The sequence below is a fragment of the Lactuca saligna genome, chromosome 1 (assembly GCF_052625555.1).
Source record: "Lactuca saligna cultivar CGN05327 chromosome 1, ASM5262555v1, whole genome shotgun sequence".
Classification (NCBI taxonomy): domain Eukaryota; kingdom Viridiplantae; phylum Streptophyta; class Magnoliopsida; order Asterales; family Asteraceae; genus Lactuca; species Lactuca saligna.
In genome coordinates, this window is record NC_136417.1 from 118954865 (window position 1) to 118968482 (window position 13618).

General features: G+C 32.2%; 1 long non-coding RNA gene across 3 annotated transcripts; it reads right to left on the reverse strand.

Moving 5' to 3' along the window:
• Positions 1–10450: 10450 nt before the first annotated feature.
• Positions 10451–13169, reverse strand: LOC145043798 (uncharacterized). 3 transcript variants are annotated; one of them, XR_013681152.1, is made up of 3 exons: positions 12447–13169; positions 11110–11849; positions 10451–11004 (listed from the first exon to the last, which is right to left on the reverse strand). It is a non-coding gene; the product is annotated as an uncharacterized LOC145043798 (long non-coding RNA). The 3 variants fall into 3 exon arrangements; XR_013681153.1 differs by having other exon boundaries at positions 10451–10585; positions 10931–11004; positions 11110–13169; XR_013681150.1 differs by having other exon boundaries at positions 11110–12558; positions 12695–13168.
• Positions 13170–13618: the final 449 nt, after the last annotated feature.

The window sequence follows — 13618 nt, forward strand, 5'->3', positions numbered from 1 at the left end:
ATATGCATAAGAATAAGTATATACATATGACAATTAAATACATATGATTATGCTTATACATATACATATGTATAAAAATAAGTATATATATAATACAAATTAATACATATGATTATGCTTATGTGTGTGTGTATATATATATATATATATATATATATATATATATATATATATATATATATATATGCATAAGAATAAGTATATGACATATGAATATTCATAAGTATATGTATATGCATATTTATAAGTATATGCATATGCATAAGAATAACTATATGCGTATGTATATGAATAACTATGAGAATATGTGTAACATCCCAAAATCTGGATATTTAGAATGTGAGAAAGAAAAATAAGTTGGAAATTGACAAATAGCAATACAGGGAAATATGATCAAAGAGGGTAATACATATATCTAAGAGGATTACAAAAAAAATTTGACAAAATATTATATGCTTGTATATATGCAATTTTTTTTGAAAACATATATATATATATATATATATATATATATATATATATATATATATATATATATATATATATATATGTGCATTAAAAAATATAAATATGTATTAAAAATGCATTTTTTTTTATTTTTTAATCTTAATTTTGAAATATAAGGCATATTTTCATATATTTGAATTTTTTTAAATATTTATTTATTTATTTATTTAATTTTTTTAAATCTACAAAAATATTCATTAAATTTCGAAATTAATATTTGAAAAAAAGAATTTTTCAAATCACTGCATTTTTAATGCATGTTCATTTTCTTTTTGTATATGCATATTTAAAAATATATATGCATATTCACATGCATATTTAAGAAAACATACATTTTTAATGCTTCTATATGCATAAGAGTAATGTATGCATATGCATGTGGATAAAAATAAGTATATGTATAAGGAAATTAAATATATATGATTATGATTATGATTATGCTTATGTATATGCATATTCATAAGTATATGAAATATGGATATGAATAATTATATACATATGCATATGCATATGAATAACTATATGCATATGCATATGAATAACTATATGAATATGCATAAGAATAAGTATATGACATATGCATATTTATATTCATATGCATATGAAAAAGCATATGTATATGCATATTCATAAGTATATGACATATACGTATGCATATGCATATAAATAAGCATAAATATATGACATATGCATATTCGTATGCATATGCATATGTATATAAATAAGCATATCCATATGTATAAGAATAAATATATACATATGCATATTAATAATTATATGCATATTCATAAGTATATGCATATGCATATGAATAGGTACATGACATACGTATATGCATAAGAATAAGTATATGACATATTTATAAGTATATGCATATTGATAAGTATATGACATATTCATATGCAACCATGATTATGACAATGACATTTAAGAGCAAGGTAGGAGAAGGGTTTGATAGGTCAAAAGCAGTAGCATCAACGAGGATGAAGAAGGCTAAAATGGAACAACACTTGGATTTCATAGTTTTTAAAATTTTAATTTTTTTTAATTTAGTTTATTTTTTAAGTCTCTGAAAATATTCCTTAAAATTTCAAAATTAATATATGAAAAAAGAAATTTTCAAAAAAATGCATTTTAATGCATATCTTTTGAGTGCCTTTAATGGAATGAAGACTATGTTTAAAATTTCTTTTATGTAGATATTTTATTTATTACTAAAAATATTAAAATATATATTTTCTTTAAAATTTTCTAACTGAAGTTGATGGCTTTCGAAATTTACATGGAATTAAAGAATGTTGGAAATGGCTTGCTAGATTTTAAAATGCTTTCCTAGCAAATATATGCATCGGAGTTGCTCTTTAGATATTCATTGAGGTTAGTTTCATGATCATGGAATGGAATGACTCATTTCATTCCTCTGTGATTCCATTCCATCCATCCAACCAAACAGACCCTTAGCTTTACTCCAACTAATTGTCTAATTATTTCCTTTTTCAGTTGGTGGGGGGTTTGGTTTGTATAAAAGATATAAAAACTAGTTCAAGAAGCTATTAAAAACAATATCTCGAGACTTTCTTAAAGCATTAAAGGAACGCCAGGATCCAAAAGTGACAAAAGCTGTGATAAGTTTAGAAAATTACATCCAACCAAACCAGTTCCAAAAAGAACCAGGAGGATGGCAAAGAGTTAAAGGTCCAACTGTAATAAACAAATTTATTGCCATGACATCACTATGTCCAACAATAAATTTTGTAGTTGAGTGCATCACAATATCTAAAAAACAACAAAACGATTAATCTTATAGATATAAAACACTAAAACTAACAAATAATTTATAAAAATTATATAAGATTTTAAGCACTTGCTCCGAGTTCTATGGGATGAGACAATACAGGAGGCATGAGCAATCTCTACTATTTTCTTAAATGAAAGGAAAAGTCGTTATTACCCTTTATAACATGATAATCAAAACATGAGTTGTATTTAATATTAATATATTATATTAAAACTTATACGGATATCAAAATTTTGTGTTCGAGGATTAGTTGGACTTTTCAACCAGACAAGTTTAGTTAAAGATTCATAAATATATCAATTATTGATGGATTTCCTTGGTCTGCGATGAAAACATTAGTTAAAGATTTATAAATTTCAACTATGTGTAAGTATACGTGAATGTTAATTAAATATATAAAATTAGATGTTGGATAAACACTCTAAATAGTCAAAAATCCAAATTTTATATAAATATGAAGTTATTTGATGCTAAAAAAAGTTGGGTGATAATTATGAAATTGTACACAAAATACCTGAAACCCAATCAATATCTAATGGCAGGAAAGTTTAACTAAACCTGCAAATTGGCATATGTCTCTTGTATTCTCTTCGTTTTGTACTCAAAATGGAAACCCTATTCCAAAAGACAAACTAGTAAACCCAACAGCTATTTCAATAGCTTTTAGCTCTCGTGATGATCCAAGACCCTAACAAAATTAATTCAAAAATATAAGAAAATCGAAAATTCTTCAATATGATCAATAGACTAGGCTCTCTAATGTTTTTTTACACCATTGGATATGCCATTAAAACAACCACAATGATAAAAACTTCTTTTATACCTCCATTTGAGCTTTCAGTAGAGCTAATCAATTTTGGATTTGAAAGACAGATGACAAATTCATCACTGCCTTCTCTCTATCTTCACCAGACTCTAAAGAGGGATTTTTTTTGGGCAAAATAGACTTTGTGGAACAAATTAAACAAATCAATGCTACAATAATACGCAAACAATTATGTAATTAGTTTTGATTCTGGTGTGTGTGTGTGTGTGTGTGTCTGGTGGATGGTTCCAAGTCCTACTAATAATTACTTACATAATTAGTGACCTTGGCATGCCGCTGGTACTTACATATGGGTTGTTCAGTTTGATCGATATGATAAATACTTAGATTCTAGGATGTAAATGATCTTGCATAACATAATTATTCTCTCACACATTTCACCGAACATTTGGACTGCGTTACTTATTTCCTCTATTTTTATAACATGTGATAGAAGTAATATCTCCATCATACTCTCGATCATCAAATTTGGTAAATAGGATAAACATGTATCGATGTGGAAGTATGGAATTAGGAAGATGGAAGTAAATAAAAGAAATATGCCAATGCCCCTGTTCTTGACCTTTGTAAGTGTTGGTATCCCCATCAAAATAATTGTTTTTCACGATTTGGCCATTGTCGGAAGGATACAGACTGACATCAATAGCATGAACGTGATGGGGTTTGACATGGTTTAATGATGATTTTTGGCTTTCAAGAGCAACCATTGCCAGACTGCAAGTTCTGTAAGCAAAGACGCATCAATATGTAGGATATTGAAGTCTTGAAGGTAGGGATATCATACAGAATCGAGCAAATATAACTTGCAAGGGATACATCAAAAAACATGGAGTTACGGAAAAAGTAATCGACTATTGGGGAACTAGAAGCAGTAGTTGGAGTTTCCGATGAATTAGGAATTTTTCAATGAATCTGTCGTGAGGGGGAGTTACTCTTGAGGAAGGACAACAACTTTGTTACTTTAAAGTTGAAATTTGATTTTTCAAAAAAAAAAAAAAAAAACTATGCATCTGATTAATGCATAGTTTGTTGGTTCACTCCCCAAAAATAGGGTTCGTTGTTAAACTTTGTTCTAGAGATGAGCATTAGAACTGTCAGAACCGGAACCGGACTAGACGAGAACCGGAACCGGAATCGGAATTGGTAACAGGTCCAGTTACCGATTCTCTATTTTTATGAAAACCGGTCCGGTTCTAAAAACCGGAACCAGTTTGATATTTTTTCATTTTTTAAAATCCGCATAACTCATTCATATGAAGTCAAAATTATTTAATTTTTTTCCAACATGTAATTTGGAGTTTGTAGGTTATTTTTGACGATACAAACATATGTTTTGGTTACATATTGAATCAAACACATGCCCCGAAAGAAAGCAAATCGATGCTGCGTTTTTTTTTTCAGCATTATTTTTTTGTTTTTTTGAATCTGTCCCATTTTTTAAATGAGTATAACTCATTCATATGATGCCGGAATTACTTAATTTTTTTTCCAGCGTGTAACTTGATGTTTGTAGTTCATTTTAGACTATAAAAACACATATCTTGGTTAGATATTGAATCAGTTATAGACCCCGGAAGACAACATATCAATGCTGCGTTTTTTCTGTTTCAACATTTTTTATTTTTTTGGAATCTGTCCCCGCTTTTAAAATGGGCATAACTCACTCATATGAAGACAAAATTACTTGATTCGTTTTTCATCATGTAATTTAGTTTTTGTACTTTAATTTAGAATGTAAAAAGTCATAATTTGATTAAATATTAAATCATTTACAAGCTCCGGAAGATAGCATATAATCTAGAGTATTTCAACCGGTTCTACTTTGAAAAATAATCGAAAAACCGGGACCAGAACCGGAACCGGTGCTAGAACCGGCGGTCCGGTTCCCGGTTCTTATAATATAGGAAAACCGGTTCCGGTTCCGAACCGGTCCAGTTCTAAAGCTCATCCCAACTTTGTTCTATATGTGTGTGTGTGTGTGTGTGTGTGTGTGTGTGTGTGTGTGTGTATATATATATATATATGTACGCCTTGATCTAATTTTCCCACGTCGCACCGCCTAGCATTTCCGCTACCGGCGGGGGGTGTGACCGCGATTACTATGTCTTTCGTCAAGACTATTTATCCTAAATAGTCTTCTATCAAAGACGTCTATTTACATATTTGGTCATTTATACTATAAAGAGAAAACGGGGTGTTACAACCCTCCATCACTTATATAGAATTTGTCCCCAAAATCCTACTCCTAACGCACTTTAGGTTAATGTGTCACACCCCGAAAATCAAAGGCGGAAACATTTTCGGGGTGGACTCCACGTTGTGTAATCCAATGTACATAGTAATCACAGTAAACAACCATCACATTACATATATATATATATATATATATATATATATATATATATATATATATATATATATATGAAAGTTTACATTTGTTTAAAAAGTAAAGTTATACAAGATATACATATGCATCATATTAACAAAAGTTGAGACGAGTCTTCTGAGCACTCCATCTTCACCAAAAGATATCACCGGGTACCTGTCTAACTTGGACCTGAGAATACAAGCGGTTTGAAAATCAGCATAAAGCTGGTGAGTTCATAAGATGTTTGTTTTTCTGAAAATATATTGGTTTCCTTTAGTTTTCCGAAAAGGTTTGTTATCCAAGAAAATCCCATATTTTCTTATGTAAAGTTAGTTTAGTTATCATTTGTTACCAATTCGATTACATGTTGTATTTTACCCCAGGAAAATCCCATATTTTCCTAATTGTAAGACCGGTTGTATATCACTACTATATATTGAAAATCATGGGATCACTATCCCGAACGGAATATAGATAGTTTGATATATATAAAAGTATAGATTGGAAACCATGGGAATACTATCCCGGACAAGATATAGATTTAAACCATGGGATTACTATCCCGAAATAGATATAGTTTGAAAACCATGGGATCACTATCCCGGACAAGATATAAGTGTAAACCATGGGATTACTATCCCGTAATAGATATTGATCCAAAACCATGGGATTACTATCCCGTATAAGTTATAGTTAAAAACCATGGGACAAACATCCCGTACAAGTTATAAATACTATGCAAAAAGTAGATACGGAATCGAAACAAGGTCAAAACCAAACCCAAAACGATACTGTGAATAAACTTATATTAGTACGTATTGTGAGTCGGGTAACCATGCTAATACAACAACGAGACCTCCTTGACGCTTGTCAGACGTCGAATGATATCCAGAAATTTGTCACCCCAGGCGTGCCCGCCTAACTGTAGCTAGCAGTTAAGGTGTGGGATTGTCAGTCCCGAATAGATCTATTCACAAATTCCTCGCTCTCCCTCCAGGAGACTCTGGTTACACTTCCGGGGAGGATTTACTGATCATCCATAAAGGGTAGTGACTAACTCACAGACTAGTACTAAACTATTCACAAGGTTCTTATACGATATCAAACATACAAAAGATTGTGAAACACAATACAACGAATATAGATACATACAATGAAACCATCTGGCAATACATTCAATTGATACGGAGATAAACTGAATCAGACATAGTTTATCTAATAACTTTATATGCATATTAGTACATGATAAAACGGACACTAAAGAACCCCAAATTATTCCCATAATAATTTGATTAATTTGGTTATTTTCTTAACTAAAATCCATTTAGTTGTAATTGATAAATCATTCCTTATGCTCAGCATAATACATAAGGAGTAAAAGTGTTTATAAGTTTGCCAGATATTATTTGAAACACATCAATGTTATAATTCGAAAACATTTGTAGTTTGCTTGTATTCCCCCCTGAAAACATTGAAAAACACGGAAAAGGGCGTAGGGGTATGAACTCACCGGACGAGAATGTGACGATTTCAGATGCTAAATGTTGGTCTGGGGCTTGCAAACGCACGAGGTTCCTAAGTATAATGTAAAGATACACATTTGTATCTAATTAGGACCTAGATTGATTATTTGATAGGGACAATTACTTCTACTCGCGAAAACACTCCGATACAAGTGTTTGGAGGGACCCGGGTGGCGTTTAAGGACGTGTAATGATGCGAGGGACTTGGGAAATGAGTTTACTCCCCAAGAGTAAACTCCCTAAGATGTTTACGGCCTAAACACCCATTCCCCATGAGTTTACGACCGTAAACTCATGGTGGGGTGGTTTATGGTGTTTAAGGGGGTCACAAATGGATATTAACACTTGGAAATGCTTGGAATAATTTTACCTAAGGCTTGGATTGAATTAAAATCATCAAATACAATACTTAAGGGAGTTTACGGCCTAAGCATGGGGTTTATGGCCGTAAACTCTCATGTCCTCTTGAATAAGTGTTTTTAAGGTCTTAAAATTAATCACATGTGATTCTAAAAATTCCCACAAGCCTAGAAATGAATTTTGGGCACCATATGACACACTTTTAGGAGTTTACGGCCATGGGGCATGTTCTATGGCCATAAACTCTCAAATGTGTGGTTTTGATGTGTTTAAGGTCCTTAAACTATTTTTGGTTGGTCCTATGATTTATTCCAAGGCTTTTGGTGGTGTTGGATGGCTTTCTAACACCTTGAAATTGATTTTACACCAAGTTTTAAGGAGTTTACGGCCCAAGCACAAGCCTTGGCCGTAAACTCATATAAGTCCCCCAAAAATTATGTTTAAAGTGTTCCAAGGCTAAAGCAATTATTCTAGAAGTCATATCCATGTCTTGTTGAGGTTTTGGAAGGGTTTAATGTCATAAAAACCCCATACATATGAGTTTACGGCCCAAGCATGTGCCTTGGCCGTAAACTCCTTCAAATGACTCAAAATCCATGTTTAAAATGTTATAATTCCATTCCATGAAGCCATCTAGCCATATCTAAGGTCCAATTGTGTTTAGGAAGGGTTTTTGTGCTCCAAAACCCATTATATATGAGTTTACGGCCTAGGATGGCTCCATGGCCGTAAACTCATGAATGTGGTCTTAATCCATGCTTTGAACTCGAATTTGAAGGCTAGGGAGGTTACATAACAAGCTAGGGAAAGTACCTTAGAGATTTGAGGCCTTAAATTTGAGTTTTTGACCCTTAAACTTGGATTTAGGAGAGAGGTTAGAAAGAGAGTAGAGAGAGGAAGAAAAAGCTTCAAATGAGTGTTTAAACATGTTTATATAGGTCCTAAAACTTGGTCACGGTGAAATTCTACCCGATATTGGCATTAAACGGGGCTTTTGGTCGCACCCGATTAAGTTACCGTAACCCGGCGGGAACATTTCTAACTTTTTGAAATAAACACTTTTGGGTTAATTTCATGAATTCCAAAGGGGTTTGGACACTCATTAAATTATAATAAACATATAAATTTAATTAACTTTACCCAAAAACGACATCGGAACGTTTCGATATACGGCGAGTTATACGGGTAGAATGGGTTTTCGGCGATGGAAACTTCGGGTTGTTACAAAATGCCTACACTATCCTACTGAGGTTTCACGAGATCACCTAATATCTAGTCGGTGTTGCATCGAATTCTTCCCTCCGTACTTAATCGGTTGTAGAACTTCGTTTTGTAGCGTAGATGTACTCCCTGAATCCTTGTAAAGTCTTCCAAAACTAGGAATTCGTCGGTTTGTACTACTATTGACAATCGCCTTTAGACACGAAATGTCAACACATTCGACTTGATTAACTACAAAAATTCATTTAAGAAATCCTAACATAATCCACTTCTCATAATATGCCTCTAAAAGCCACACGAATCTAAATTACAAAATGGTATTCTAACCTAGTTCAGGTGTTCCAACATCCTGAATTTTAACCAAAACTATTGTCACGGGTTTATTGGCTTGAAAATATTGGAACTAATACTCTAGTATTGGTGATAGAATCATTATAAAGCTTGCTTATCTTCCATCCTACTAGATTATAATGAACACTAGATCGCCTAATAGCCTTTTTCCAAGGCCCTAACTACTTTTCCTATCAAGGTATAACTATTGTTCCAGCAATTCGTTCACGGTACGTCATGACACTTATCCAACTACAGGGATTACGATGCCAAATTTCTCTTGTCATCATCCCTCGGGCTTGAAGGCTCGCGATCAACCTTTTGGTGGTCTTAAAGACTCACAACCATTTTCTGATAGTCTTAGTCATCATCCTTCCTTGATATCTACATATCACTATCAATATTTGTTTTCTAAATTTTGAGGCTACAACTAATTTAGAGGTCCTTAACCTACACTATATTGGTTCTAAAGTCTAACTTCTATCCTATGTCGACCTATGAACATTAAGATTCAATCCTAGTTCTCTAATAATTCTTACACTTATCGACTAGTGGGATAACTAAACACGTAGTCTATCCTGATGCCTAAAGTTACACTAAAGTATTACCATATCCTTAATAGACATAATCGTTTTTTAATGGTTTCCTCCTATGGGTCTCTAATCATACTTATAAAAGCACTCTATCCTTTGACATTGATCCTACTAATAAAATCCTTTGGCATGGGTTAACTTTAAGTCTTACTGTTGTTGAAATCAAATCTCTAAGCCTAGTGTATCCCATGAGTACTTGACACTTTCTATTGAAAACTATACTACCTGTTGAATTCCCAATCCTCTGTTGCGACAATAAATTGTACATCCTCGAAGGCACAAACCTATATGGTCCTCTTGGTTATCTAAGCCACACATTAGAATTTGGTAATTTCCTAAATCCTATCAGATGTTTGGAATGAAAGATTAACCTTCCCTTGAGAAGCAAGAAACTCATAGCCTATGGGTATTCTAGCAGAAGGCTTCCTTCTTCTGTTACCCAAAAACTAAAATAACCATCTCTGCCTACTTGTGTTGCTGCTCTCCTGGACCTTGATGTCGAAATTGAAAGTGGGACTGCCTTTTATACTTTTCGTTAAGGGTCAGTTCTCCCTTACTTGGGTTCGACCAGTCATCTGCTGTTGCACGTAACTAGTCGAAGTCTAAGCTGGCCTTGCTTATGTGCATTGTTGCTCATTCTGACTTTGAAGAAACTCATGGTTTTCATATCCAATGACCTTCGACATTCTCTTTGAAGTACTACTAACTGTGCCTAAGTGATTTTCTCATATATCTTGATCAAATCAGGATAAGGTTGTGACAAGCACAATGTCGTCTAAAAAACTAACGTACATGTATAACTAACGGTATAAGGGGCTCTACTAACATATTTGAACTACTAACAACAACAACAATTGCTGAATTCACTCCATCTTTCTCTCCTTGTGTAACGACCCAAAAATCCAGGGTAAAATTTTCATTCTTCATTATAGTCAAACACAAATGTTACTTAATCCGACCATTCAAAAAACATTGCTTAATTAAAACATTTATCAGAGTTACATCCCAAATCACATAATGCGGAAAATACAGGTGTGTGCGCCGCGATCAAGTTGGGATCTTCCTTTCCAAACCAATGATCATGAAACCATAAACAAAATTGTAAGCATGAAACTTAGTGAGTTAATAACAAAAATGGTCATGATCCAACAGTCAATGTTCTAATGATACACAATAAAGAGTTAATAACAAAAATGGTCAATATGCTTTCTGATTTTAACGATTTTAGTCTAGAATTGAAACTTTTTTCGGTTTTGGTTTATATTGAAAGGTTCTATATCGAATTTGGACCCCCGACTTTCCTATTTTGGTCGTACTTTCAAGGTTTCATATTGAATTTTGGTTCATATTTCAAAATTGAAATCCTAAAAAGTACATTTGTTTTGTACTTAATTATATGTTTACCCTTCTAAATGTAATGTTGAGATTGTGGCTACCACACAAGCATTCCAAACATAATGGCACCAGAGAGAGACCACCTGAAAAAGAATAAAAATCACATGATCATTAGATTTATATGAACAAACAATTATAGTTTAGAGCAAATTACTTAACAATGACCCTTCACTTTTTTATTTGTTTACCATGACTTGGGCTTTATCTGGTGAATTTTAAAGAGTTTGAGCAAAATTTTCATAAAAATCATGGTCATTTAGATCCACATTCCTTCCGATCAACAATCCATCAAAATTCACCTTCACATATCCAGAAGGACCTGTTTCTTTAACAAACGTTTCATCAGTCTTGTTTGAATGGATTTTTTTTTCAAGTAGTAGCAATGACAACGTCCCCCACACTTCTTTTCTCTTTTTCGTTGTTTAAAATTTTGCTTGGTTGAGAAAGTTGTTTATCATGTAAGTAAGTCTTCACATGCGGCCATGTATTTTACCTTAAATCCTCTTTGTTGTTACTCCATCATGGATTCCTTTTCACAGCTGCAAGTAAAAGATCACTGAATCAAGCTTTGTATCATGGAAAATATGTTGACTTCCATTCTTATTGAATAACAGTCACCAAACCCTATTAAAAGTATTGATAGACTTCAATAAAAGAAATGGTTAAATGTACACTAAACATATAAATAAAAAATCTTCAGTAAAATGGAATATTGGCTTTTGCTGATCAAATGCACTAGTCCTGAAACCAGCAAATCAATGAATAACAAAAAGAGCTCTTAGAAAGGTTACTACTAAATAGTAAATAATAATAATCATAGACAACATACCTGGTAATATGTGTTTCATTGATACTATTAATAAAATAAGTCGTCATATATCGTGTGATTTGGAACCCTAAGAATGCAGGTAAGAGGAATTCTTCCTGCCTAAATTCCATCAAATGAATCAAAAGTTGGTAATCAATAACGATATGAGCAATATTACATGTTTAAGCATCAAGAAACGTATGAACATTAGGCTCTAAGGAGGCTATTCACATCATGTTATTTAGTGTTTTTATCTACAAAAGATACTTATTTAGTTAATTTTTTTTGTAGGGAATTTAGATGCTATTTTCTTGCATTCAAAATTAGTAGACACATAATTACACTATCATGTACTTTTTGGAAGTAAATTTATTAAGGATCAAAGCAAAACCAGGTTTGTATCTTCGAGGTTCACTCATTTGCTACTTCTTTAGAATAAATATGCTTTTCTTCGCCCATTAACTGAAATATTAACAGAAGAAACCGAGCAACCCAAATCTGATTCATTTTTCTTGTTCTTTATCCTTGTTATTCTTCACATATCTATATCAAAACGGAAAACTTATTTGAAGATTTGAAAACTGCAAGAAAATGGTCTTTTATCGATCTAGGCCATTAGTCGGAAGCAACAAAATTGAAACATGGTAATCAAATCGAAGTTAACCAAAAACATATAAGCATAACCATAAGCAAAAAAAGACTCAAAATTGAATAAACCTGATTCAGATAAGCCATTTGTGGCCTTCATCCAAAAATCCAAGGCCTTTGTAGCCTCCATCCTGATCAAAAACTTAATTCAGGGCCTTCATTCGTTCTTCAGTACAAACATCTGTAATTAGAGAAGTTTAGGTTGGCTGACTAACAACAAAATTATGGAGGTGATATACAAGTTTAAAATTCAAAAAAAAAAAAATAATACCAAATGAAAAACAAAAAACTTGCACAAGTACAAATAGAGAGGGGACCTGGGTGGCGGTTTATATCTAGCAGTGATAGAAGAGGTGTGGTAGTAAATGAAGCCCTAAATAATGTTGCACAACCTTAAATTGTTAAATAAAGCTCTATAATCAACCGGATATGTATACACAATTAAAGACGCACACAGTTAAAAAGCACAAAAGAGAGAATCGGTGTACGTTCGACGTTATGAGTGGAGGAAAAGGCTTATGACGACATCGACAATAATTAGTGGTTGAGCGGTGGTTTGTCATTGTATTGGCTAGGGTTTGTAGACAGCAGTGACATGTCTATGTATTGTGGTGGTAACCGGTGATGGTGGTGGCGTGCCAAAATTGGATGTAGGTGGTAATTGGCTGAATTTGGTGAAGATGCTATATACAGTGTATACTTGTGTTTGATCGATTCCGTTGGCATGCCATGTCAAAAGCCGATATATTTGCCAACATTGCACAACGTAAGGTAAATATCCACTTCTTGAAATTTAAGAGGGGTAACTCATTAAACATTCTATACTTGATTTCTTTACAAAATAAGACAATGCATAGCATAAGCTTGTTGTATAGAATGTTTAATGAGATACCCCTTTTAAATTTCAACATTGGCTAAATGCTTATTAAGGTATATATATATATATATATATATATATATATATATATATATATATATATATATATATATATATATATATATATATATATATATATATATATATATATATATATATATATATATATATATATATATATATATATATATATCATGAAGTTAAGTGAAAATGGACATAAAAACAATATATTATATTTTTATAACTATTATAAAAATATAAATCAATTTTATTGAATTATGTATTTCGTTAGATATGATAACATAATTGATTTCCGAATTTAAAAATCATTTTATTATGAAATTATGTATCATTTTGATTATGT